Source organism: Oryx dammah, unplaced genomic scaffold, assembly GCF_014754425.2.
Source record: "Oryx dammah isolate SB20612 unplaced genomic scaffold, SCBI_Odam_1.1 HiC_scaffold_28, whole genome shotgun sequence".
In the NCBI taxonomy this organism is placed as follows: Eukaryota; Metazoa; Chordata; class Mammalia; order Artiodactyla; family Bovidae; genus Oryx; species Oryx dammah.
The window spans coordinates 71,501,864-71,529,015 of record NW_024070212.1 but is presented as its reverse complement, the minus strand read 5'-3'; the positions used below and the strand labels follow the sequence as shown (position 1 = coordinate 71,529,015).

General features: G+C 35.1%; 1 protein-coding gene and 1 long non-coding RNA gene across 2 annotated transcripts in view; one reads left to right on the top strand and one right to left on the bottom strand.

Moving 5' to 3' along the window:
* The window catches only part of NEGR1 (neuronal growth regulator 1), a 1,022,884-nt gene that overhangs the window by 285,665 nt on the left and 710,067 nt on the right, over positions 1–27,152 (bottom strand). The window lies entirely within an intron of this gene.
* Positions 2,317–13,904, top strand: LOC120856997. Its single transcript, XR_005719541.1, has 3 exons — positions 2,317–2,410; positions 3,592–3,595; positions 13,894–13,904. It is a non-coding gene; the product is annotated as an uncharacterized LOC120856997 (long non-coding RNA).

Sequence of the window (27,152 nt, the reverse complement as noted above, 5' to 3'; positions counted from 1 at the left end):
TTTTGTAAATGTGCCAGACTTCTCAGTCATTTAATATGGACCATGTTAAAGAGCTGCTGAATTGTTTATTACAGCAAACACTGGCTACTGCACTTCTATCTCATATATATATATATAATTACTTTTTTACTGGTCAGAACAATCTTAAGGATTCTAATTATATGTAAGGTTACTTAATAATTAAATAAAATACTAATGATAAATATTTTGAAAATAGAAAACAGTTTTCTACAAGGTTATACATTTATTTTATCCATTTTAAAATAACTCTGGTGAGCTAAAAGTCTTTAGAGAACTATGGGCTTATGGATATATTCTACTTTGGTAAGTTATATACTTGTTAGTTATTGTGAAAATATTGTAGGACACAAAATTATTACTTGAGGGAATTATTCAGCAAAACCAAAATGTGAAGTAAGAAGTCTCACATCTGAAAGTTTAAATTATTATTTCTGTATCACAATTGTGCAGGTTATAAATATTCCTTTTTATTTTTATTTTTTTTTAATGAAAGACTTGAACCAATCTTATGAATGGCGGGTAGTGACTTCATAGAAATGTTACTGAGTCCTAGCTTGCTCTACTCAACACACAACAGGCTAATGAATCCGAGAGACAAGGTGTTGAGGTAAGCAATACGACTTTACTCTAAAGCTGGCTCACTAAAAATATGGCAGATTAATGTCTTAAAGTAGCCATCTTGTCAGTATCTGTACGCTAGGTTCTTTTATAGAACCAGAGAAAGAAATGGTGAGGAACGAAAGGGAAAAGGCCGAATAGAGTGGGAGACACAGCAAGGACGTAAAGTAAAAAGGGTCTTCAAACTTGGAAAACATCTCCAGGAAAGGCCATCCTTTGGAAGGGACATGTTAATCTCTTCCTTTTTGTAGTCATTCACAAGTGGGCAAGGTCAGATTATCTCCTTGTGAGCTAAACAAAGGCACTATAGTTTAACAGTTAGGCAGAGGGACAAGGTCCTCTGAGACAGGCCATTATGTATGGCTTAAAATCCAGTCTGTTCTTCAACAACCAAATCATGAGTCCTAGAGTAGGCTTCATCTGTCCAGAGGAAAGAAGGTGTTTTTCTTTCCAAAGTTTCCTTCTGTATACCCAATCTTGTACCATCAGGGCTGCAACTGATCAGACAAGGAGATCTTTTTTCTAATTGATTCATGTTGCCATATAGGCTAGGTGAAACCCAGCTTGTAAAAACAACAGAAACTGCAGCTATTGAATTCTACATACGGAAAATATTACCAATTTTAAAAACTTCTGGCTTGTTAGGTTTTTTTTTTTTAATTAAAGAAAGTAGGGGAAACCACTAGACCATTCAGGTATGACCTAAATCAAATCCTTATGATTATAAAGCAGAAGTGACAAATAGATTGTAGGGATTAGATCTCATAAACAGAATGCCTGAAGAACTATGGACAGAGGTTCGTGACATTGTACAGCAGGCAAAGATCAAGACCATCCCCAAGAAAAAGAAATGTAAAAAGGCAAAATATTGTCTGTGGAGGCCTTACAAATAGCTGTGAATAGAAGAGAAGCAAAAGGAAAAGTAGAAAACGAAAGCTATACCCATTTGAATACAGAATTCCTATGAATAGCAAGGAGAGATAAGAAAGCCTTCCTCAGTGATCAGTGCAAAGAAATGAAGGAACACAATAGAATGGGAAAGACTAGAGATCTCTTCAAGAAAATTAGAGATACCAAGGGAATATTTCATGCAAAGATGGCCTCAATAAAGGACAGAAATGGTATGGACCTAACAGAAGCAGAAGATATTAACAGGTGGCAAGAATACACAGAAGAACTGTACAAAATGATCTTCATGACCAAGATAATCACGATGGTGTAATCACACACCAAGAGCCAGACATCCTGGAATGTGAAGTCAAATGGGCCTTAGAAAGCATCACTATGAACAAAGCTAGTGGAGGTGATGGAATTCCAGTTGAGCTATTTCAAATCCTGAAAGATGATACTGTGAAAGTGCTGCACTCAATATGCCAGCAAATCTGGAAAACTCAGCAGTGGCCACAGGACTGGAAAAGGTCAGTTTTCATTCCAATCCCAAAGAAAAGCAATGCCAAAGAATGCTCAAACTACCACACAATGGCACTCATCTCACACACTAGTAAAGTAATGCTCAAAATTCTCCAAACCAGGCTTCAACAGTATGTGAACTATGAGCTTCCAGATGTTCAAGCTGGATTAGAAAAGGCAGAGGAACCAGAGATCAAATTGCCAACATCTGTTGGAGCATTGAAAAAGCAAGACAGTTCCAGAAATACATCTACTTCTGCTTTACTGACTCTACCAAAGGCTTTGTGTGTGGACCACAACAAACTGTGGAAAATTCTTAAAGAGATGGGAATATCAGATGACCTGACTGCCTCTTGAAAATGTGTATGCAATTCAAGAAGCAATGGTTAGAACTGGACATGGAACAACAGACTGGTTCCAAATAGGGAAAGGAGTACATCAAGGCTGTACATTGTCACCCTGTTTATTTATCTTCTATGTAGAGTACATCATGAGAAATGCCAGGCTGGATGAAGCACAAGCTAGAATCAAGATTGCCGGGAGAAATATCAATAACCTCAGATATGCAGATGACACCACCCTATGGCAGAAAGCAAAGAAGAACTAAAGAGCCTTTTCATGAAAGTGAAAGAGGAGAGTGAAAATGTTGGCTTAAAACTCAACTCTCAGAAAATGAAGATCATGGCATCCGGTCCCATTACTTCATGGCAAATAGATGAGGAAACAGTGGAAACAGTGACAGACTTTATTTTCTTGGGCTCCAAAATCACTTCAGATGGTGACTGCAGCCATGAAATTAAAAGACGCTTGCTCCTTGGAAGAAACATTATGACCAACCTAGACAGCATATTCAAAAGCAGAGACATTACTCGGCCACAAAGGTCCATCTAGTTAAAGCTATGATTTTTCCAGTAGTCATGTATGGATCTGAGAGTTGGACTAGAAAGAAAGCTGAGAGCTGAGGAATTGATGCTTTTAAACTGTGGTATTGGAGAAGACTCTTGAGAGTCCCTTGGACTGCAAGGAGATCCAACCAGTCCATCCTAAAGGAAGTCAGTCCTGAATATTCATTGGAAGGACTGATGCTGAATCTAAAACTCCAATACTTTGGCCAACTGATATGAACTCACTCATTAGAAAAGACCCTTATGCTGGGAAAGATTGAAGGTAGGATGAAAAGAGGATGACAGAGGATGAGATGGTTGGATGGCATCACTGACTCAATGGACATGAGTTTGAGTAAACTCCGGGAGTTGGTGATGGACAGGGAGGCCTGGAATGCTGCAGTCCATGGGGTCACAAAGAGTCAGACAGGACTGAGCCACTGAACTGAACTGTGTGTGGATTTTTTTTTAAATAATGCATGTTATAGCAACCGGCCTTCCATGTTATAGCACATGGCGCTAGTGGTAAGCAGTCCATCTGCCAGTGCAGGAGACGCAAGAGATGAGAGTTTGATCCCTGGATCGGGAAGATCCTCTGGAGTAGGGAATGGCAATCTGCTCCAGTATTCTTGCCTGGAAAATTCCATAGACAGAGGAGCCTGGTTGGCTACAGAGGCTGCAAAGAGTCAGACACAACTGAGTGACTGAGCACAACAACATAACAATGAAATCAACAAATTATGGACCAATTAATTATGCTATCAACTTATGTCATATAATGTAAATAAAATTGAGTATTCTATAGCTAGTGCAAACATATGTTTTTCATTCTGTAAACCTCTGAATGAATTTTACTAGACATAGTTAAACAAAGGATAGATAAGTGAAAACATAATAGAAATTATTAACACTTATTGACCATCTACCATACCACATCAAAGGCTTCCCTAGTGGCTGAGTTGGTAAAGAATCCACCTGCAGTGCAGGAGACTGCCTGCAATGGAAGGGTCTGCAATGCAGGAAACCCAGGTTTGATCCCTGGTGGTAAAGATCTCCTGGAGGAGGAAATGGCAACCCACTGCAGTTTTCTTGCCTGGGAAATTCCATGGACAGAGGAGCCTGCTGGGTGATATACTGACAGTATACTGACTGGCCACTTCCGTTTCAGAATGAATGAAAATGAAGCTGTTACATGCTACCTTTTATTGTCAAAATAAGAGTCTATGTTAGTTTGAGAACTCCAGTGCATTTTTCTCTTAATGTAAACTTGAACTCTTTATTTTTTTTTAACTTGCATTCACCATGTCTCCTATTAACATCCAACATTTTCAAAAACTACTTCTTGTCTTAGATTCCCCCTTCTACATTGTAAGTTTATTCTATGCAGAAAATTCTTTTCTTAAAATACAACACTTGGGTTTCGTCTGTTGAGTCAAAGCAAGTGGGATGAAAAATTCAGTCCCACTATATCAGCTGTTCTGGAAGTAGTTCTTTAATTAATTAACTCCATGATTGCCAGAAAGCACACTTCTGAAATTGGCACATAAGGTTTCTGAACTTGGAAAAGACAGATCCTATCCTTGTATTTGTTATTTCATTGATTTCTACTTTAATCTTATTTTGTCCAATATTTTATCTTCTTATATTTCCTTTTAATTTTCCAGTTTGCTACTGTCTCCCTTTTGTCAACAAGTTATTATGATTTTATCAAGCTCTTCATATTTTCATGTGTATATATGTTCATATGATATATGCCATATATATGTATATATATATGCTGATAAAATATACCCCATTCCCATATATATATATATATATATATATGGGAAATTTAAAAGAGAAGAGAAATATATGCTTGCCAATTTGTTATTTTTCACTAAAATAAATGATACAAATCTATTAAATTTGATATTGAATATAATTTATAATGAAATTGTATAAGAATTCACTAATTTCTTTTTCTCACTAACAATCCAAAACTTGCCTTGTGTTATTTGGCTTCTTAAGGGGGAAAAAAAGATCATATCTCCCTGGCAAGGTTAAGGTATATTGTACAAGATATTTCTTTGTGTTTCTGACACTCTTTTTCCCTTGATCTGTTTAAGTTGATCCTATTATTGCAGCAGAATAGCAACAGAATAGTAGCCTGCCATTTGGACTGACTTTATCTAGAAAAATGTAAGTTTCTAGGATAGATAACCTTTAATAAGAAGGTATAAACACCCATATTCTCTCAAATCTTTCTTTTGAATGACTATCCAAATGTGGAAATGACTTAAATCTAGTAAGATCAGGCTAAAGTAAAATAACTGTCAAAAGGTTAGGTCAGCAAAAGAAAATTTAATAACAGCATATCAAATATTTACCAAAGTTATTTGCAAAGTTAAATCATTCATGAAAATATATTAAACACTTTAAAACAGGTTAACTTTCAAGTGACAAGTAGGGGATACTTAAGAAGTAAAAGTACAATCTTCTGTAATAATAAAACTAATTTCTCTAAAACTATAGTTTCCTTTACAGACAATTTTCATTCATCTTGGCTATTTAGGGACAAAAATACATATGACTTTAGTTCAGTTTTTAGGTTCAGTGTACCACCTACTAACTTTAAGTTATAGGGAACTAGTAGGGTTTCTGCAAACAAAACAGAGGTATATGTTAAACAGCGGGTAATGAGCAGGGCTACAATATGCCTGAGAGATTTCTACCAAGTCTGTGCTATATTCATTCAATACGCATGTGTTAAATCTTTCAGTGTGATAAATATGTTTTAGATACAGGGATACAACAAGAATTTTGGCTTTCGGGACTCATGCTAAACTTTGCTTGAACACTTACAGTGATATAGTCCCCACTCACAGTACACAGCTTGTTCCAATGTTGGACAGCTCTAAATTAAAAAAACAAACAAACAAACAAACATACACATTTTCCTTTAAATTGAACTCCATTGTTCTTCATTAAATATTCACCCATTAGTTCTGATTCTTTTTCTTGAAACTACACAGATGTTTATTCTTCTTGTCATTGAGTAGAACTTCATATATTTGGAGAGTAATTATAGCTTTCTAAATCTTTGTTTTTCTGGACAGAATATTCTCAGTTATGTCAATTGCATCTGATAGACCAGTTGCTCCAGACCACTTAACTTAGTTATCTTCTAAGGTATGCATTTGATTTTCTTTTGAAGTTCTTTGGGGTCTCTCATGCTTACAGGGTAGAGTCCAACTTCTAATACAGAGCTCATCCATTCCTTAAAATATTAAATATTTATCTGTCAAATTTTCTGTTGTACATTTGAGAATCAGTGGTAAACTAAAGATCGCCTCTTTTCAGGATGTTGTCAGTTCAGTCACCAGTTTCATTTTATCTATTCTTTGTTCGCATTAAATACTAACACTGTTCCTCAATGTCAATGCATGAATTAATGCCTCAGAGAACCTGATTACCTAAACCTCTCAGTCGCTCAAGTACAACATTTACAGTCTAGTTCTAAACAATGGTCTGGTCTTTTGTATGATTTTTTTTTTTTGAAAATAGTTTAAAAAAAAAAAAACTTTAGTATTTTGAAGACCATTCCTGACAATACTCATTTGTATTAGAGCATTGGTTGGAAACCCAGGGCTTGTTTATGGAAGCTACATAGTAAGAAAGCCTTTGAAGGGGCCTCTGTTTGTCTACCTTTGATTGCAAAATGTGGAAAAGAAAATCCACCACGGAAATAGAATAGTCAGTTTTTTTAGAAGCCAAAGCATAGGCACTCAATCAGCATTAAAAATGAAATGTAATAACATCCACTCTGGGTCTGTTACTGCAGACCTTTTATTTTGATTGGGGCACAGAATAGGCAGTGTTTATCTTTGGAAATGCCATTGAAGCCTTTCACAGCCATAAGCACTGCTTCCACTATGAAATATTTCAACCCAAATTGCAATTTTGTTGGGATTTACTACAAATCCTCCATCTAGCAATATACCTACTCAGTAGTAAAAAAGCTCACTCTCCTTTTGTTCTGTAAATTTATGCCAAAGTATAGTTCTTGTTATTACTTCAGAGGTTTAACATACCAGAAAAAGTTCTACAGACAGGGTTGAAAAACTTCTGCATTTCACCATTTTTTAAAGTGTAATTTTGAATCACTTTTAAGTTGCATTGTAAACCACATTCCAATCCAAGATTTATTTTGCTAGTGAAGCCATTCTATTATTTCCCAACTATCAGAGCCTACAGAAAAATGTCTCATGACCTCATATTTAACAAAGCAATTTCTAATATTCTGAAGGCAACTATCCACAGGTTTTGACAAATATTTGGTAAGGTATCAACATTTCTAATATTATTATAATGTACTTTTCTATAGGGAAATATTAATTATTATGTCTGGTCATAAATGGAAGTCTATAAGGCAAACAAAACCAGAATAGACTATGCAGAGAAGGCAGGGGGCTTCACCAATATTGTGTTCCCTAAAATAAAAGATGAAAACCGTATACTGAGTAAATAGAATGTTACCAAATGCTGAAATCAAATTATTTATTCCTTGGAAGGTTTATGGCTAGAATTACAAAGATTTAGTTTTCAGTGTTACTGTTATCAGTTCAAAGCATATTCAGAATGTTTTGAGTGATGCAATGCAAACTGCCACAGTGACAGAAAAGCTGGTTTCCAAGACATGATAATGAATTAGGCTCTTTTATGTATCTATGTAATAAAACTGAACTCTGTGAAATACACATAAGTGAGAATATGAATAATAATTGCAGAAACATGGTACCAGATAGAAAAAATCAATGGTGCAGTTTGATGACATGTTAGACAGAGCCCTGGATGGGGTCAGGAGATCTGGATTCTAGCTCAAATTCTATACCTTGATGTCTTGTGGAGAGCTGTCAAAATGGGAAAAATGCAGTACCAAGGAATTATTAGGAAGATCCTAAAGAAAATCTATTATTACATACTTTTGTGAGGAAGCCAAAATAAGGTGTCTCAACAGTGCATTGCTGAATAAAAGTTTTACTAAAACTCATCCTTTACCTTTGAATCTGTTATAGCACAATGATGTATAGCCTCCCATATAGGCTCCCCAAACAAACTGGGTTCAAATCCCTCTTTACACTCATTAATCTTGTGACTCTGGGCAAGCTGCTTAACCTCTCCTACAATTACTTTTCACATTTGTAAAATAAGCATCATAGTAGATTGCAAAGGCTTAGAACAATATTTGACATGGTTTAGGCACCATGTTTTAATTGTTATTGTATTATCAATATAAATATCATTAATCTACATGGAAGTATCAATAGATCTTATATAATCCATCTGTTTATCCCCCTTTTCTTTTTTTGCTTAAGAATCCAACATTTTTTACGTTTTCCTTTTATTTATTTATTTTTAACATATGCTAGACACTAACAGTTAAAAGTCACTATTTTAGTTGGTGCTAGCCAAATATTTCTTTGTGATAATAAAATCTTGTTTTTTTTTAAATTGAAATATAGTTGATATACAATATTATATAAGTTACAAGTGTACAATATACTGATTTACAGTTTTTGAAGTTTATATTCCATTTATAATTAAAATATTGGCTATATTCCCTGTGTTATACAATATTTCCTTGTAGCTTATTTTATATATGATAGTTTGGACCTCTTAAACCCAATACCCTTGTATTGCCCCTCTCTTCTTCCCTCAAGAAAATCTTTTCTAGTGTGTTTCATCTGGACATGTTTGAACAGCTATCAAGAGTATCACAGAAGTTCATTCAGCTGGTAAATTGCCCATTACTCTTTCTCCTCTTTCTCATGGGAGAAGAAAGCATCCTTATTTGATCAGAAAACACTGAAACTGTTTTACTCTCCTTTTATTAGAGAAAGACCCAAGTAATTAAAGCCTGCGTAATCCCCAGAGTAGCAGTGGAAGCAGCCATTGAGAACTAGTATGTTATTTTTTGTGACTCTTGGCTGACAGAAGAGGAAAAGCCCAGTGCTCTTTGGTGCAATCAAGAGGGTGCAGGATTAAATATGCTAAAGTTAGGGCTCATTGTCAGATAGCTATTCTTTTTTTAATTGATAGCATGTTTGCCTTTGAGAGTTAAATGTCATTAAAAGGTTACTAGCTCTGGAAATAGCAGTTCCATCTTCTCACTAATGGAAAATAAAACTTGACTGAGAGGTCTTATATTCTCTTTTTTCCATGGGGCCTAGAAACCATCCTTTACCTAGATCCTGGAAACATGAGTCATCTGGAAGACAAGACACCTGGAATTTCCTGCAGACTTAGGAAAGGGCCAAAAATAAGTATGCCTTGTTTAGAAGAGTTGGTGTTTTCCCACGGGAAAGAGGAAAGTCTTCCAGAGAGGGAGACCCGTGATTATAGATGTGCATATGAGAATGGGAAGCCAGGCCAGGAATGAAGAGAATGTTTCTGACAGCAGTCTGCTTTGTGTGAGACATTTTAGGTGACATACTGTCTGTGTTGTTCTCATCTAACATAGCATTGCTGATTTGGGGTTTGCTTGTTCTATCAGTTATTTATTGAGAGAAGCTTGTTAAAATCCTCCAGATAATTGTGGATTTGCCTATATTGCTTCTTAATTGCACTGGTTTTTTTCCTTATATATTTAGGTGCTGTTATTGAGTGCATGCAGATTTAAAATTTTGATATATATCTAGTGGTAAAACCCTTTACTCTTGTGAAATGTTCTTTATTTCTGATAAAGCATTTTATTTTATTTATTAAATTATGAATTAATTAATTTTTGGTTGCATTGGGTTTTCATTACTGTGTGTGGGCTTTTTCCAGTTATGATGCATGGGATTCCCATTGTGGTGGTTTCTCTTGTTGTGGAGCGTGGTCTCTAGGCTCCTGCTTCAGTAGTTGTGGCATTTGGACTCTAGAGCGCAGCCTCAGTTTAGTTGCCCTGTGGCACGTGGCTCCTTCTTGGACCAAGGATTGGACCCATGTTCTCTGCACTGGCAGGTAGATACTTAGCCACTGGACCACTAGGGAAGTCCAGCCTTCTTATTTTAAAATTTGATTTGTTTTCCATCAGTAAGGTTACAGAAGCTTTTCTTTTACATCATGTTTCTTGGTTTACTTTTTTTTATCATTTTGCATTCAATGCTAAAATCATTATTTTTAAGGCAAGTCTAAACAACCTTAGTCTTTTAATCAAAGCATACATTGTATTTACATTTAAGGAAATATTTTAGTGTATATCTACTGTCTTGATATTTGTTTTGTCTATTTAAGTCCCATTTTATCTTCTTTCTTACTTCCTTTAGATTATTTGTATTATTTTACTTTTCTTCTATCAAGTTTTTAGTTTAGAATATTTACTCTGTTTTTGGTGGCTTTTCTAGATACTAAAATATGCAGCCTTGTATTGTTGCAGTCTAATGTAAATTATTACTTTTATCATTTTTACCTAAAAACTAGAACCTTATAGCACTTTAGGCTTATTAATCTGCCATCTTTTGCTTTGTTGTCATCATGCATTTTAATTTTAGGCATTATTTTTAATATTCTAAAATATTATTAATATTTGTATCTTCAGTATTCATTTCTATGTACTGTATATTTACTCTTTCCATCCTTTCCTGTATTTCTGTATTACCATCTCTGATCACTTTTCTTTTGTCTCCAAACATTGTTGTTTTTTTAGATTTTTTTTTAAATGTTCAATTTTGAATAGTATTGTTTTGGTATATAATTCTAGTTAAGTATTTGTCCAGCATTTATAGTTATTTGCCTAAGATCATTTAGATCCCTTTTTTTTAATTGAAAAATTAATTATCTTAATCTTATTGATGCCCTTTAGAAGATTATTAACTTTTTTTTTTTTTCTGGTCCCTCTGTCTTCAGAAATTTGTCTATGATGTTCTTAGCACAGAAGTCTTTGTATTAGCCACCCCTGTGGTTCATACTTTTTTCAAATTGTGATTTAACAATTTTCATCAGTTTTGAAAAAAACCTTAGCCACTAATTTTATCAAATATTTCTCTAGTCTGTTATTTCTGTCTTCTCATGAAATTCCCATTATTCATATATAAATGATATTATGTCTACTGTGACTCATATTCTTGTCTGTACCTCTATCTTATTTCTTTCTGGGTTTGCTTTGAATATTTGCTATTGATATATCTTCTAATACATTAATATTCTCTTCTATGTTTGGCATGTTATTTAACCAGTCTGTTGATTTCTTAATTTATCTTATCTTTAATTTTTAGAATTTCAACTTGATTTTTTCCACTAATTAAATAAGCTGATAAGATTTTCCATCATTTCATCTATTGCTTTGAGACTATCCATCATAATTACCTTATAATCACTGTCTGCTACTTCAGCTTCTGGATTATTCGTGGGTCTATATTATCTACTTTTATTTTCTTTTAAGTTATTTTAAACTTTATTTTTTATACTGGAGTATAGTTAACAATGTTGTGATAGTTTCAGGTGAACAGCAAAGGGACTCAGCCATGCGTTATACATGTATACATTCTCCCTCAAACTCCACTCCCATTCAAGCTGCCACATAACATTGAGTATATTTCCCTGTGCTATACAATAGGATCTTGTTGGTTATCCATTTAATATATAGCAATGTGTACATGTGATCCCTAAACACCTTACTATCCCTTCTCCTCATTCTTCTCCTCTGGCAACTATGTTATATATTTTTAATCTCTAGGGTTTTACTCTCTGTACAATCTTTCATATGCTGTTTTCCTTGAATGTCCTACATTGTATATTAAAAATTATACAGACTTTAGATGTTATCTTTCTCTGGGGGGTGGAAATCACCTTTCTCCTAGATAAAATAGGATAAGGGGACTGGTTGTATAATCAAATGTAACTGATCTCAATTAGGTTTGGGTTGAGGTGTTTTAAAACCTCCATATATCTCTAGTTGGCCCTCATTCTACGGCTTTTTGTTCAGTTCAGTTCAGTTGCTCAGTCGTGTCTGACTCTTTGTGACCCCATGGACTGCAGCATGCCAAGCTTCCTTGTCCATCACCAATGGAGCCCTTTTGCTAGTACAAAATAAAAGTTGGGGCACTTACCAGAGCCCTTTCTATTGATAGTTCTGAAATATCAAATCTTTTTTCCTTAGTATAGATAGATTTGTGAAAGTTTACACTCTGTTTTTTTGAGGCCTCCTATTTAGTTTCTTAAATTTTGGTCCTGTTCATCTTGGTGGTGATGGTTTAGTAGCAGAGTCGTGCCCAACATTTGAGACCTATGGACTGTAGCCTGTCAGGCTCCTCTGTCCATGGGATTTCTCAGGCAAGAATACTGGAGTGGGTAGCCATTCCCTTCTCCAGGGGATTTTCCCAACCCTGAGATTGAACCCAGGTCTCCTGCATTACAGGCAGATTCTTTACTGTCTGAGTCACCAGAGAAGCCTCTAATTCTTTAATACTGGTTTCCAAAGTTAGTAATCTTGCTGCTGGGAAAACTGGAGTTAATAAACCACAGTCATAATATTATAATTTGCTTAAATTAAGAATGCTTCAGGTAGAGATAAAATTTTAAAACTTATACTCATTAAAAAATTAACCAAGTCACATCTTTCTAACTTTTAGATAAATATAAAAGATATCCTGGGGTAATATTTCTAAAATGTGTTTCAAAAGATATTCATTCCTTACTATAGTGTAAGTTCTATTAAGGAAGAGACCATGTCAGTCTTGTTCACTTCTATGTATCCAGATCTTTGCACAGTGCTATACTGTAGATGCTTAAGAATATTTGTTATATCCATAAATAAATGCAAATGAAATATTGATGTCAATAATGCCAATCAGTGTTCTATTCTTCACAATCTCTCAGAACATTTCAATGGGAAGTTGGCTGTGATTACCCAATAGAGGGATAGAATATTATGTTTTGCCAAACAGAGGTTTTAAAATAGCACATGTGGTAAGTGCTTTGACAGAGGCTTATTATTATCACTTTTATTTTTAAAACAGGCTTATTCCTCAAGACAAAGCTAAACTGACACCAGAAAAACAAATCATTGGTATCAATAAATTATATAATCAACTATAGATCATTAATGAGCTAGAATGAGGGTATGCTAAATTGGAATTTTTATTGCTCATCACCACACAATTAATTGAATAGCAGTACATTGTGGGGGTTGAACCTAACAAATACCACTTAGTAAGTGTGCTACATAGGATGTCAAGGACATCAACTTATTAGCATACTAATGAATATCTTTGTAAAAATTTAACCAGGCCTTGAGATGCAGACATGAGAATCCAGATACTTTAGCCTTTGTCCACATTTTAACATTCAATATGTTTAATGCCTTCACTGTGTCAAGTACTGAGAATACAAATACAACCTGGTTCCTGCCTTTATGGAGCTTATAACCTATTATGATGTGTGGGCCTGTGCTTGCTCAGTTGTGTCTGATTCTTTACAATCCCATGGACTGTAACCTGCCAGGCTCCTCTGTCCATGGAATTTTCCAGGCATGAATACTGGAGTGGGTTGCCATTTCCTACTCCAGGGGATCTTCCCAACCCAGGGATCAAACCTTTGTCTACTGTGTCTCTTACACTGAGAGGTAGATTCTTTACAACTGGTACCATTTGAGAAGCCCCATGATCTATTCTGAAAGAAAGCTATATAAACAAATACACTAATAAATAATTATGGGGTATAGGATAGTTTGCTCATCAGTATCAGTCTCCTAAAAATTGGGAACTTTATTTTTCATAAGAGAAAACATTATTTCCTGTAAACACTGAAGATGAAGTATACAAAAAAGGTGGAAAGCCTTAGTGCATTTATAGACTTAATATTTTGTTATAACAGTATAAGGCAGGTTTTACTTGACTTCTGACAATATGTGAAACAGCCAAATCAATGCTTATAGTAATTGCACAGAGCCAATATCCACAACCCACCCACCCCACCCGCCCTGCCCCCCCAAAAAAAGAAATGCAAGAAGGCAAGGTGGTTGTTAGAGGAGGCTTTACAAATAGCTGAGGAAAGAAGAGAAGCAGAAGGCAAGGGAAAATACATACCCAACTGAATGCAGAATTCCAGAGAATAGCAAGGAAAGATAAGAAGGCCTTTCTTAAATGAACAATGCAAAGAAATAGAGGAAAACAATAGAGTGAGAAAGACTAGCGGCCTCTTCAAGAAAATTGGAGATATCAAGGGAAACTTAATGCAAGGATAGGCAAAATAAAGGAGAGAAATAGCAAGGACCTAACAGAAGCAGAAGAGATTAAGAGGTGGCAAGGATATACAGAAGAATTATGTATGAAAAGTCTTAATGACCCAGATAACCATGATAATGTAGTCACTCACCTATAGCCAGACATCCTCGAGTGTGAAGTCAAATGCGCCTTAGGAAGCATTACTATGAACAAAGCTAGTGAAGTAGCAGGCTTCCATCTGAGCTATTTCAAATCTTAAAAAATAATGATGTGAAAGTGCCACACTCAATATGTCAGCAAATTTGGAAAACTCAGTAGTGGCATAGTATTGGAAAAGGTCAATTTGTCATTCCAATCCCAAAGAAGGTCCATGCCACACAATGTTCAAATTACTTAACAGTTGTGCTCGTTTCACAAGCTAGTAAGGTTTTACTCAAAATCCTTCAAGCTAGGCTTCAGCAGTATATGAAGCAAGAATTTCCAGAGGTACAAGTTGGGTTTTGAAAAAGAGAGACACCAGAGATCAAATTCCCAACATTCTTTGGATCATGGAGAAAGGAAGGAAGTTCCAGAAAAACATCTACCTCAGCTTTATTCACTACCCTAAAGCCTTTGACTGTATGCATCATAACAAACCATGGGAAATTCTTAAAGACATGGGAGAATGGGAGTATCAGGTCATATTACCTGTCTCTTGAGAAACCTAATAGTGGGAAACGTAGTAACAGTTAGGACCAGACTTGGAACAACAGACTAGTTCAAAATTGGGAAAAGAGTATGACAAAGATGTATATTGTCACCTTATTTATTTAACTTCTATGAAAAGTATATTATGTAAAATACCAGGCTGGATGAATCACAGGCTAGAATCAAGATTGCTGGGAGAAATATTAACAACCTCAGATATGCAGATGATACCACGCTAATGGCAGAAAGTGAAGAGGAACTAAAGAGCCACTTGATGAGGGTGAAAGAGGAGAGTGAGGAAGCTGGCTAAAACCTCAACATTCAAAACACTAAGTTCATGGTATCTGGTCTCATCATTTCAAGATGAACCAAAAATAGAAGCAGAGACAGATTTTATTTTCTTGGGCTCCAAAATCACTGTCATCCTTAACTTCAGGCATGAAATTTAAAAACACTTGTTTCTTGGAAGGAAAGTGATGACAAACCTAGACAATGTTTTAAAAAGCAGAGGTATCACTTTGCCGACAAAGGTTGGTATAGTCAAAGCTACAGTTTTTCCAGTAGTCATATACGGATGTGAGATGTGGACCATAAAGAAGGCTGAGCACTTAAGAATTGATGCTTTCAAATTGTGCTGCTGGAGGGTAAGGTTAGAGTTAGGGTTAGATAGTTCCTTGGACAGCAAGGAGATCAAACCAGTCACTCCTAAAGAAAATAAACCCTCAATAGTCACTGGAAGGACTGATGCTGAAGCTGATGGCCACCTGACGCAAAGAGCTGACTTACTGGAAAAGACCCTAATGCTGGAAACAACTGAAGTCGGGAGGAGTAGGGGAGGACAGAGGATGAGATGATTGGATGGCATCACCGACTCGATGGACATGAGTTGATCAAACTGTGGGATACAGAGGATGACAGGAGTCTGGGATTCTATAGTCCATGAGGTCTCTAAGAGTTGGACATAACGATTGTAAAACAACAACCATATCCATATATTTCCATAACAATATTCTTTTCTTTCCCATTCAATAAATATTTGTCAAACATGTACTATGCTCGAGACATAATTCTATGAAAATTAGCTTTTATGGAGAACACAGGCATGCAAAAAATTGACAGAGAAATTTAGTGAGGCTGTATATTGTCACCCTGCTTATTTAACTTCTATACAGAACACATCATGAGAAATGCTGGACTGGATGAAGCACAAGCTGGAATCAAGATTGCCGGGAGAAATATCAATAACCTCAGATATGCAGATGACACCACCCTTATAGCAGAAAGTGAAGAGGAACCGAAGAGCCTCTTGAAACTGAAAGAGGAGAATGAAAACATTGGCTTAAAACTCAACATTCAGAAAACTAAGATCATGGCATCTGGTCCCATCACTTCATAGCAAATAGATGGGGAAACAGCGGAAACAGTGACAGACTTTTTATTTGAGCTCCAAAATCACTGCAGATGTTGACTGCAGCCATGAAATTAAAAGACACTTGCTCCTTGAAAGAAAAGTTATGACCAACCTAGACAGCATATTAAAAAGCAGAGACCTTACTTTGACGGCAAAGGTCCTCTAGTCAAAGCTATGCTTTTTCCCATAGCCATGTATGGATGTGAGAACTAGACTATAAAGAAAGCTGAGTGCCGAGGAATTGATGCTTTTGAGCTGTGGTGTTGGAGAAGACTCTTGATAGTCCCTTGGACTACAAGAAGATCCAACCAGTCCATTCTGAAGGAAATCAATCCAGAATATTCACTGGAAGGACTGATGCTGAAGCTGAAACTCCAATTCTTTGGCTGCCTGATGTGAAGAACTGACTCATTTGAAAAAACCCTGATACTGGGAAAGATTGAAGGCAGGAGGAGAAGGGGACGACAGAGGATGAGATGGTTGGATGGCATCACTGACTCAATGGACATGAGTTTGAGTAAATTCTAGGAGCTGGTGATGGACAGGGAGGCCTGGTGTGCTGTAGTCCGTGGGGTCACAACAAGTTGGACATGACTGAGCAACTGAACTGAAATGAAAGTGTTAGGAACACATTTTTTGTACCTTACTTGTTATCATTTATATGATTAAATATTAATATCAATGTTATATTGGTCCTAGAATGACATTGTTGGTACTTAATACGAAAAAATCATCTCAATATTTTCTCTCTTAACACCAAAAAAGGAAGTTTTGAAAAATATATTTGTTTCTTGAAAAGCATTGGCTTATAAGAAATAGCATCATTTGTTTCTTCTATTTTAAAATATATGGAGATCTAGACAAGCCCTTCAATGTTGTCAATAAAGAGTGTTTCCAGAGATTATCTAGATGTCTAACTTCTTTTCACCTGTTGGAAGCATCCATATAAAACTGACATTCACTACTATTCTAAATAGGTTGAAATACTCAAACTACTGCATTCTCTAATTTTTCTGCTTCAGAAAGATCTTGAAAACTATAAATGATCATTAGATTAATAAATCAAATGAATAGTATAATCTCTAATCAGGATATGTTGGAATTCTTACACATTTATTACTGAATTCAGTTGAAGGTATTTTTCCAGTTACTCTACTCAACTTTTATTTGTCTAAGATGATTAAGTATTTTTCTTTTCATACTATGCATATTTTATATTGCTTTGTATACCTAATGAGTCTGTACAATGAATCTTTGTATAATTCCATTGGCTCAACCGATCTGCAGATTCTAGAGGCTATAAACGGAGGGCACACACAGAGAGACACATATACATACACTGATTGCTGTAATTTGTAATGTGTATTGTTCAAACTAGCCTGATCAATGAGTTCAAGAGTAGAAATTTAATGATAATCATGAAATGAAAACAAACTTACTGTATAGATAAGATTGCCTTAAATGAACCAAACATATACACACAGTTCTTTCCATTACATTCTTCAGTGTAATTCAAATGTAAATTTACCAGGTCTTCTCTGATCATGCTACACATGATTTCTCTCAGTCACTTTCCTTCTAATTCTTACCTTTTCTTCATAGCACTTATCATCACCTGCCATACTATATGCCATACTATACTATACTATATGTATGTTTTCATTCAACAGAATGTAAGGACTTAAAACTTATCAGTTTTATATCCTTAGTGACACGAGCAGTACTTGTAACATTCTAACATTAAGTACCAATTAAAAACTGAATATAGGCCAGTTATCTTATATATATTACACAGCATTCTGAGAAACAATATTCAAAGTATATACAGTTAAAAATAGGAAATCAGTTAAGTAACTTTTTAGGTACAGAGTTAGGTATCTTTTAACTCAGGTGTGGTGTGACACCAGACCTATCACCTATTCTGCATAGGCATCTACTGGATTCCACAGGTACCCAGGAGTCCCTTCACAGAAACATCCATGGCATTTGACAACAGTAGAGAGAATTCCCATTCACCACTAATGCGGCAACTAAAGATTATTCACAGCTGGTAAGAAAAATAAATATCCTATAACCTCCTTATCACATTTTCACTAAGCTCCAAGTTCCAATGAGGTACAGTCAATGCAAATATAGTGACTGCACAATGAAATGTTTGCTATATGACAAGGGGAAAAAACAAAAACAAGGGAGGGAGAGTGACCCTCCATGAAGTAAGGTATTTCTTTTCTATCAATACTTTTTAAAATTCTCGCTGAGTGCTTTGCTTGGTACAAATCTCCCAGCCAGTGGTATCTACAGCCTTGCTAACCACAATTTCCTTCTAATGTAACCCAAAGGGTACATCACAGGACTTTTATTATTATTCCTTTCTTGCAAAATACAGGTATCTGATAAAATAGATGAAAAGGTAAAATAATTCTACTCACTAAGTCCCCCTTGTAAATCATGAAAGGAAGAAAGGGAGAAGACAGACTTAAAAGAATTCTGAGGAAAAGAGAATATTCCTAGAAAACAGCTGTTAGAATGTAAATTATAAATGTCATGACTGGCAAGTACCAAGCATATTACAATCATAAAGCTCACTTTGCAGATTTTCATTGCAGAGAGTGTAAATAGCAGCTCAAACTTAGGCTTTTCAATCAGAAAGATCACACTCCCCATTATGCAGTGTATGATCACGTGTGAGTCTTAAACTCTGAGAACATCATCTCCTTCATTTGTAAAATGGAAAGAGTAATATAGACTCCCTTAGATTGTTGTAAAGATTAAATGAGATAATGTAAGTAAATGCTCAGCTCAGGGCTGGTACATTGTCAGTCCTTCATAATGGCAGTCATTATTCTGCCCCACATGTTTGTAGGGCAGCCCTCTGTTTCAATTTCTATCCTCCATAATTCATTGATGGTGACAGGAACCATTTGTTCCCACAATCTGGTCCCTGGATAGGATAAAATCGTAACTCACCACCACCCAGGCAGCATTATCTTTACTGCACGCATTTTAATGATTAACAATCAATTACAGTATCATCCTTTAAATCCAATCCATAGCACTGTCAAATGATTATGTACTATAATTAAATTAATGATTTTGAACTTTAATTTTAGTTGCATGGCTGCTTTTATTTGATGTCTGCTGTACTCTCATTGAGTGAACACTGGACTCTGGTGTGAAGTTACCATATTTATTTTATAGGCAGAAAAGAGCAAACTCTCTAATTTAAAAAGATAACTGCAAATAGAAATATTTCCACATGAACCCATTTGAAGTTATGCATTTGCTATTCATTAGTTTAGGATCTGACAATTTAACATAAATTAAAATAAAAGCCTGTTTCACGGAGCATGTGTTTCATTCTTCACTGTCTCAGCATGACCACACTGATTCTAGCATATACTAATGTCCTTAAACATAATTTACAAATGAAGAAATAAGTGGAACTGGAGGAATGCATATATAACTTGCAGCATAGCTTCCTATGACAAATAAAATCTTGTTAATCTGAGACTCAAGTTGTGAAAGAAGAATCAAAGTTATCAAGCATAAATCAGCATTTGCCTTATAAAATGTAATAGAAAAATGCTAACAAGATTTACTGGTAACAGGAAATTGGATTATAACTTATCTATTTAAGTCAATTTGAAAATCGGCCGCAAAAGCAGTGTCCTGATATGGACTGCACCTCAGATTCTATTACATTTTTTTTTTCTCAAAGGACATGCAGATACACAGTGATAGATTTATAAAACACAGTAATAAAAGGAAAAGAATGAGCATACCTCTCAAACAATTTATGCAAACAAGTAATACATAATGTATGCATTATTACATTCATACTATGAGGAAAGAAAGGGAACTGGCTGTTTATGTCTATTTAGAGGTAATCAAAAGGGGATAAAGGTAATTTAAACCACATACTTCTCTTATGTGTATTTGGAACACTGAGAAGTTATGATATGTGGTAAAATTAATATTCATATTAAAAGCTATTCTCTTTACTATATTACATTGAAGCTTAGCATCTATTTCATTAGTCAATTACATGGTGTGGTAAGAATATGATTTAAAACAAAATTGGTATAATGCAAGAACTAATGAAGTGCTTATTCAAAATTTATCTAAAATGCTTAACTTTGGACACATTCTAAGTGACTGATCATCAACAAATTTAGTAATATCCCCTTACAAACTGTTTGTAAAGTCTGCCAGAGCAAGTCTAGTGAAACAGCTATAATAAAGAATTCAATTGCATATGAATATTCATTGGAAGGACTGATGCTTGAAGCTGAAACTCTAATACTTGGCCACCTGATGCGAAGAGCTGACTCAGTTGAAAAGACCCTGCTGCTGGGAAAGACTGAGGGCAGGAGGAGAAGGGGACAACAGAGGATCAGATGTTTGGATGGCCTCACTGACTCAATGGACATGGGTTTGGGTGGACTCCAGGAGCCTGGTAGGTTGCAGTCCATGGGGTCACTAGGAGTCGGACATGACTCTCACTTTTCACTTTCATGTATTGGAGAAGGAAATGGCAACCCACTCCAGTGTTCTTGCCTGGAGAATCCCACGGACGGGGGAGCCTGGTGGGCTGCCGACTATGGGGTCGCACAGTCAGAAGTGACTTACTGGCAGCAGCCGGGAGTTGGTGATGGACAGAGAGGCCTGGTGCTGCGGTTCATGGAGTCACAAAGAGTCGGACACGACTGAGTGACTGAACTGGAATAAGACCCATGTGTGGAAATTTCCTTCCATTTTGAACAGGCCAACAAGAATGTGCCATTTCTGTCTTAGTTATTAAACATTTCATTCAACAGTTATTTACTGGGTGTCAGGCACAGCAATAGGACAGAACAGAAATCAGCCCTCTAGCAGGAGGGCAGAAAAGGAAGTCTTCAAGATGGTATGGTCAAGAACTCAGAGTTAAGAAACCATGGTGAAGTCAGGAAACTGTAGGTTCTTCTAAATGGGTGGGACATCATACCGTAATAAGAAAAATAAGGAATGGGGAATCGGGAAGGATATTGAGCCAACAGGCAGAGGCCAGACCCAAAAGAGAAGAGCTTGCCACATCAATGGACTGACAGGAAAATCACAGAAGATTTTAAATAGGATAGTGAGAGTATGTGATTTGTGTTTTGTAAAGATTACTCTGAAAATTACACACAGGAGCTTGGAAATCAAACAGATTTAGATTTGAATTTCTGTTATAATCTTTGCCTATTACTTTGTTTCTAGTATCTCTAATCTATTTGATGCTCTATTTATCTTTCCTTCCATCCACACCATAATGTCTAAATTATAATGATGCTATATTCCCATTTTTTCCTTCTTTAGAATTGTCTTGAGTTTTCTTGTCTTCTTGCTCTTCCATGTCAGTTATAGAATCTGTTTTCCAAGTTTAACAAATCTGTTAGCAAATTTATAAATTAATCTGGAAACAATTAACATGTTCAATATATTTACAATATTGAGTTTTAAGATCCAAATATACAACATACTTCTCTATTCAAGTTTCTTAAATTCATCTTAATAAAGTTTTCAGTTTTTTCCATAAAGGTTGACATCTCTTCTATTATAAACATATATATATACATACACTTACAATATTAAATAAATTTATAAAAATAAATATAGTTTCTGATTGTAGGTAGATTATTCAGTATCACTGCTAAAATCTGTTATTATTTAAATAATTTTAATGTAGATTATTTTGGCTTACAATATAAACATTGTATCATTCACAAATAAAAATGGGTTTTTTTTAAGTTCTTACATCTTTTTTTCTTTGTCTTTTTGTACTGCTAGTGTAAGAACCTAAAATGTTGAGTATGGGTGCTAATTGTCAATTCTTCTTATCTGAGATGGAAAGCATAAAATTTCTCAATATTAAGTATGATGCTTCAGGTAGAAATTTTGTACATGCCTCATATCAGGCTAAGTAAGCCTCCTTTCTCTTCATAGTGTACTAATACTTTGTATGATAAATATATTCTGAATTTTATAATTTTTCTTGAATATACTAAAATTACCTTATTACCATGTTTTCCATATATTTCAATAATACTAAAAAAGTTATTAGCCATTGTTTTTGTATTGACTGCTATCTACTTCCTCATTTCTCTGTAACATGTCCTTCTGCAATTATACTTTATATCTCTTAGACATTCATATAATATTATTTATATCATTTTCTTAAATTCTATCTTTTCATATATCAGAATAGTATTCCTTTTAATTTCTCCAGAACATTTGTTTTCCAATTCACCAATTCTCTCTTTAGCTACAGCTAACCCATTTTTCAGATGACACCACCCTTATGGCAGAAAGTGAAGAGGAACTAAGAAGCCTCTTGATGAAAATAAGAGAGGAGAGTGAAAAAGTTGGCTTAAATCTCAACATTCAGAAAATGAAGATCATGGCATCCGGTCCCATCACTTCATGGGAAATAGATGGGGAAACAGTGGAAACAGTGTCAGACTTTATTTTTTGGGGCTCCAAAATCACTGCAGATGGTGACTGCAGCCATGAAATTAAAAGACACTCCTTGGAAGAAAGGTTATGACCAACCTAGATAGCATATTAAAAAGCAGAGACATTACTTTGCCGACTAAGGTCCGTCTAGTCAAGGCTATGGTTTTTCCAGTGGTCATGTATGGATGTGAGAGTTGGACTGTGAAGAAGGCTGAGCGCCAAAGAATTGATGCTTTTGAACTGTGGTGCTGGAGAAGACTCTTGAGAGTCCCTTGGACTGCAAGGAGATCCAACCAGTCCATTCTGAAGGAGATCAACCCTGGGATTTCTTTGGAAGGAATGATGCTAAAGCTGAAACTCCAGTACTTTGGCCACCTCATGTGAAGAGTTGACTCATTGGAAAAGACTTTGATGTTGGGAGGGATTGGGGGCAGGAGAAGAAGGGGACGACTGAGGATGAGATGGCTGGATGGCATCACTGACTCGATGGACTCAAGTCTGAGTGAACTCCGGGAGATGGTGATGGACAGGGAGGCCTGGCGTGCTGCGATTCATGGGTCGCAAAGAGTCGGACACAACTGAGCGACTGAACTGAACTGAACTGAACTGAATGTTCGTATAGTTTCCTTTTAAGAGTAAAATTAATCATATTAGCTATTATAATTCATGTTTTCAATTGGTTTTCTTTTTTGTGTGTGTGAATTCACATGTTAATGTCATGGATTTCTCTTTATTTTATTAAGTGTGGAAGAGATTTGCATTCATACTTCCTGCATTTATTTTTATTGGAGTTTACTTATAGCCTTTAACAATATTACTTATGTTTCTTGGATTATTAAAATTCAATAATTAAGTGCTTTTATTTTCTTTGATATATGAAAGCTAACATTTACCATGCTTTCTGCTTGTCTGTGTGTCCCCTGCTTGTCTAACCATGCTGCTCTCCATTCTTCCATTTACCTCAATGTCTCTGTCAATGTTTGTCATTTAAAGAGTATAATTTGATCTTCAAACACCAACCTTTTGGGTTCAATTTCTTTATACAATATAGATTTAAATACAAAATTTTTTTGGAGGAATTTATGAAATCTTGCTTATACCAATTATTTGGAATTATATCTAAACCTAGCTAGTTTCAAAAACTATTGCCACTGATTTGATTTTATTGGTTTTCTATCATTAAACTATTCTTGTTAATCTGGCAATTGCAAACTGGACAGGCCTGTGGAGGGCATATTTGCTGAGATCTTGCATAGTAATAATACCTCCCTGCTGTTATCACACATTAATGATTGGTCCTCACATAACAACATACTATAAGCATTGTTCTATTCGCAGTTGTTATTTAGTACTGAGAGGAGAAATCTGAAGATATTAAAAAAATTTTTTTAACTTTTCTGTAGGAAAAGTTTCACCTTTTTAAAGAAGACTAAATCATTTTATATTTCATATGATTGAAAAAAGACTTTTAAGGGGATAAATCTTGGTATGTAGGCTATATAAATTTGCATTCTCAGTGCTGCTTTCAATTCTTAAATAGTTTCAATTATTTCTTTGAATATTGCTTCTTTAGATGTTCTTGTCTCATCCTAGAAACATATATATTTGTTAACTTAGATAGTCTTCAAAATCATTCATCTTCTCTTTTATATTTTTCATTTCTTTGTCATTTTCATCTATATTTTGGAAAACTTTATCCTTCAGTTTTACACTGATGTACCATCCCTAAACAATATATTGTTTTACTTATTTTTGAACTTTATACCAATAATCTCATGTTATACATATTTTCTGTTTTTAACTTATTATTATAATTTTAGATACATTCAGACTGATTCCTGTAGATATACTTATTTTCACTTCTGTATAGATTGTTATATCTCAATTTAGAATTGATAAATATTTGGGTTTTTTAAATTTGTTGCTACTATAAAAAATTCTGTACAAATATTCTTGTACATACTTTCTGGTTCATTTGTGCACCTATGCAGAAAACATATCTCAGAGAGAAATTACCAGGGCTCAGAGTATGCACATGTTTGACTTCATCAGGTGATATAAAATTGCTTCCCAAAGCAATTATTATTTCAATTTATAGTTTCTTCAACAGTACTCAAGAGTTCTTTTAGCACTATACTGTCACAAAACATGATATTTTAAGATTTATATTGCTGCTAATTTGTTTATATGGAATAAGTGATTATGATTTTAATTTGCATTTCCATTTTAATAAAAATAAGCTTGCATAATCGCACATCTCTATGTATTTACAATCCACCAGACTTTCATCTTCTGTGAAATGCCTATTTTGTATCATTTTATATTATAAGATTTTTTGGCTCTTTTCACATATCTGTTCTTTATATTTTCTGTATATTTAATCTTTGTTGGCTTTATGTATTTCAAAACCTTCCTCAGTTTGTGGCTTTTCTTATTGCTCTCTTTCATAAACAGTATTAATTTTAACGTGATATATGTCATTGTCTCTTTAGTTTTCATTTTCCTGTTTAGTTTAAGGATGCTATCCCTACCAAGTCCAGAAAACAGTCACTTATTCCGTCTTTTAGAAGTTTTTAATGATTTGCCTTTCACAACTATATCCTCAATTTATCTGAAAGTAATTTTATGTGGTGAAGTAGAGTTTCACTTCCTTTTGTCTTTTATTTATGAAAAGTAATTGTTCCAAATCATTTATTAATGGTTTGTTTTTACCTTACTGATCTACAATATCTTCCTTTTAATATATCAGGATTCTATATATGCATGGATCTGTTTTGGGGCTCCCTGTTATGCCATAGATATATATTTGTCAACCATTGCACTCACATCTCACTTCTAACTTATCATGTAGTTATAATACATTTTTACATCAAGTAGGGTATGTTGCCAATTTGATTTTTTCTTTTGATGTTTCTTATACTATCAATATACATTTCAGAAATAGCTTGTCAAATTTAATGAAGAAAACATGTTTAATTTTTTCATTTGATTGCTAATGAATCTCTATTTTGTTTTGAGAGTAACAACATGTCTAAATATCCCTGGATATGTTATATCTTTCTATTTAACTAATTCTTCTTTAATCTATTTAAATAATATATTGTATATATTATTATCACTCAGTTGTGTCCAACTCTTTGCAACCCCATGGACTATATGGTTCAAGGAATTATCCAGGCCAGAATACTGGAGTGGGTAGTCTTTCCCTTCCCCTGGGGATCATCCCAACCCAGGGATAGAACCCAGGTCTCCCACATTGCAGGCAGATTCTTTACCAGCTGAGCCACAGGGAAGCCCATTGTATACATAGATATGTGTATATATCCATATATGTGAGTATATATATACATATATGCTTAATACATTTATATTTTGTTGATATTCTAAATATTATTTTTCTCAATTGGATTTGCTTTTTTGCTGAAACATAATAATATACTTTAATTTGGTATATTGATTTTATATCTAGTAATCATGACAAACTCTTATTCTATTAATTTAACTATAAATTCTTCTGGGTTTTGTACATGGATAGTCACATCATCTTGGAATAATAGCAGTTTTACTTTCCTATTTCCAATAATTTTACTCCTAATTTTTTCTTGTTCTTATTTTCCTGGCTTGGCTAGGAAAAATAATGAAAGGAGTCATTCTTGTCTAAGCAGATTTTAAAGGAAATGTGTTCAGTATCATGCATTGAACCTGGATGCTTGGGGCTGGTGCACTGAGACGACCCAGAGGGATGGTACGGGGAGGGAGGAGGGAGTGGGGTTCAGGATGGGGAACACGTGTATACCTGTGGCGGATTCATGTTGATGTATGGCAAAACCAATACAATATTGTAAAGTAATTAACCTCCAATTAAAATAAATAAATTTATTTAAAAAATAAAAATAAAGGAAATGTATTTACATTTCATTCATGTGCATGATACTTGGGTTTGCCTGGTGGCTTGGATGATAAAGAATCAGCCAGCAATGCAGGAGACCTGGGTTTGATCCCTGGGTTGGGAAGATCCCAAGGTTGTGTTGAGAGAATGGAATGGCTACCCACTCCAGTATTCTCGTCTGGAGAATTCCATGAACATAGGAGCCTGGTGTGCTAGGGTCCACTTGCCATAGCTTTTTGTTGATGTATTCAGTTCAGTTCAGTTCAGTTCAATCGCTCAGTCGTGTCTGACTATTTGCAGCCCCATGGATGGCTTCCCTGTCCATTGACCATTCCTGGAGCTTGTTCAAACTCATTGAGTCAGTGATGCCATTCAACCTTCTCATATTCTGTTGCACCCTTCTCCTCCTGGCTTCAGTCTTTCCTAGCATCAGGGTCTTTTCCAGTGAATCCGCTCTTCACATCAGATGGCCAAAGTCTTGTAGGCTCAGCTTCAGCATCAGTCCTTCCAATGAATATTCAGGGTTGATTACCTTTAGGATTGACTGCTTTCATCTCCTTGCTGTCCACGGC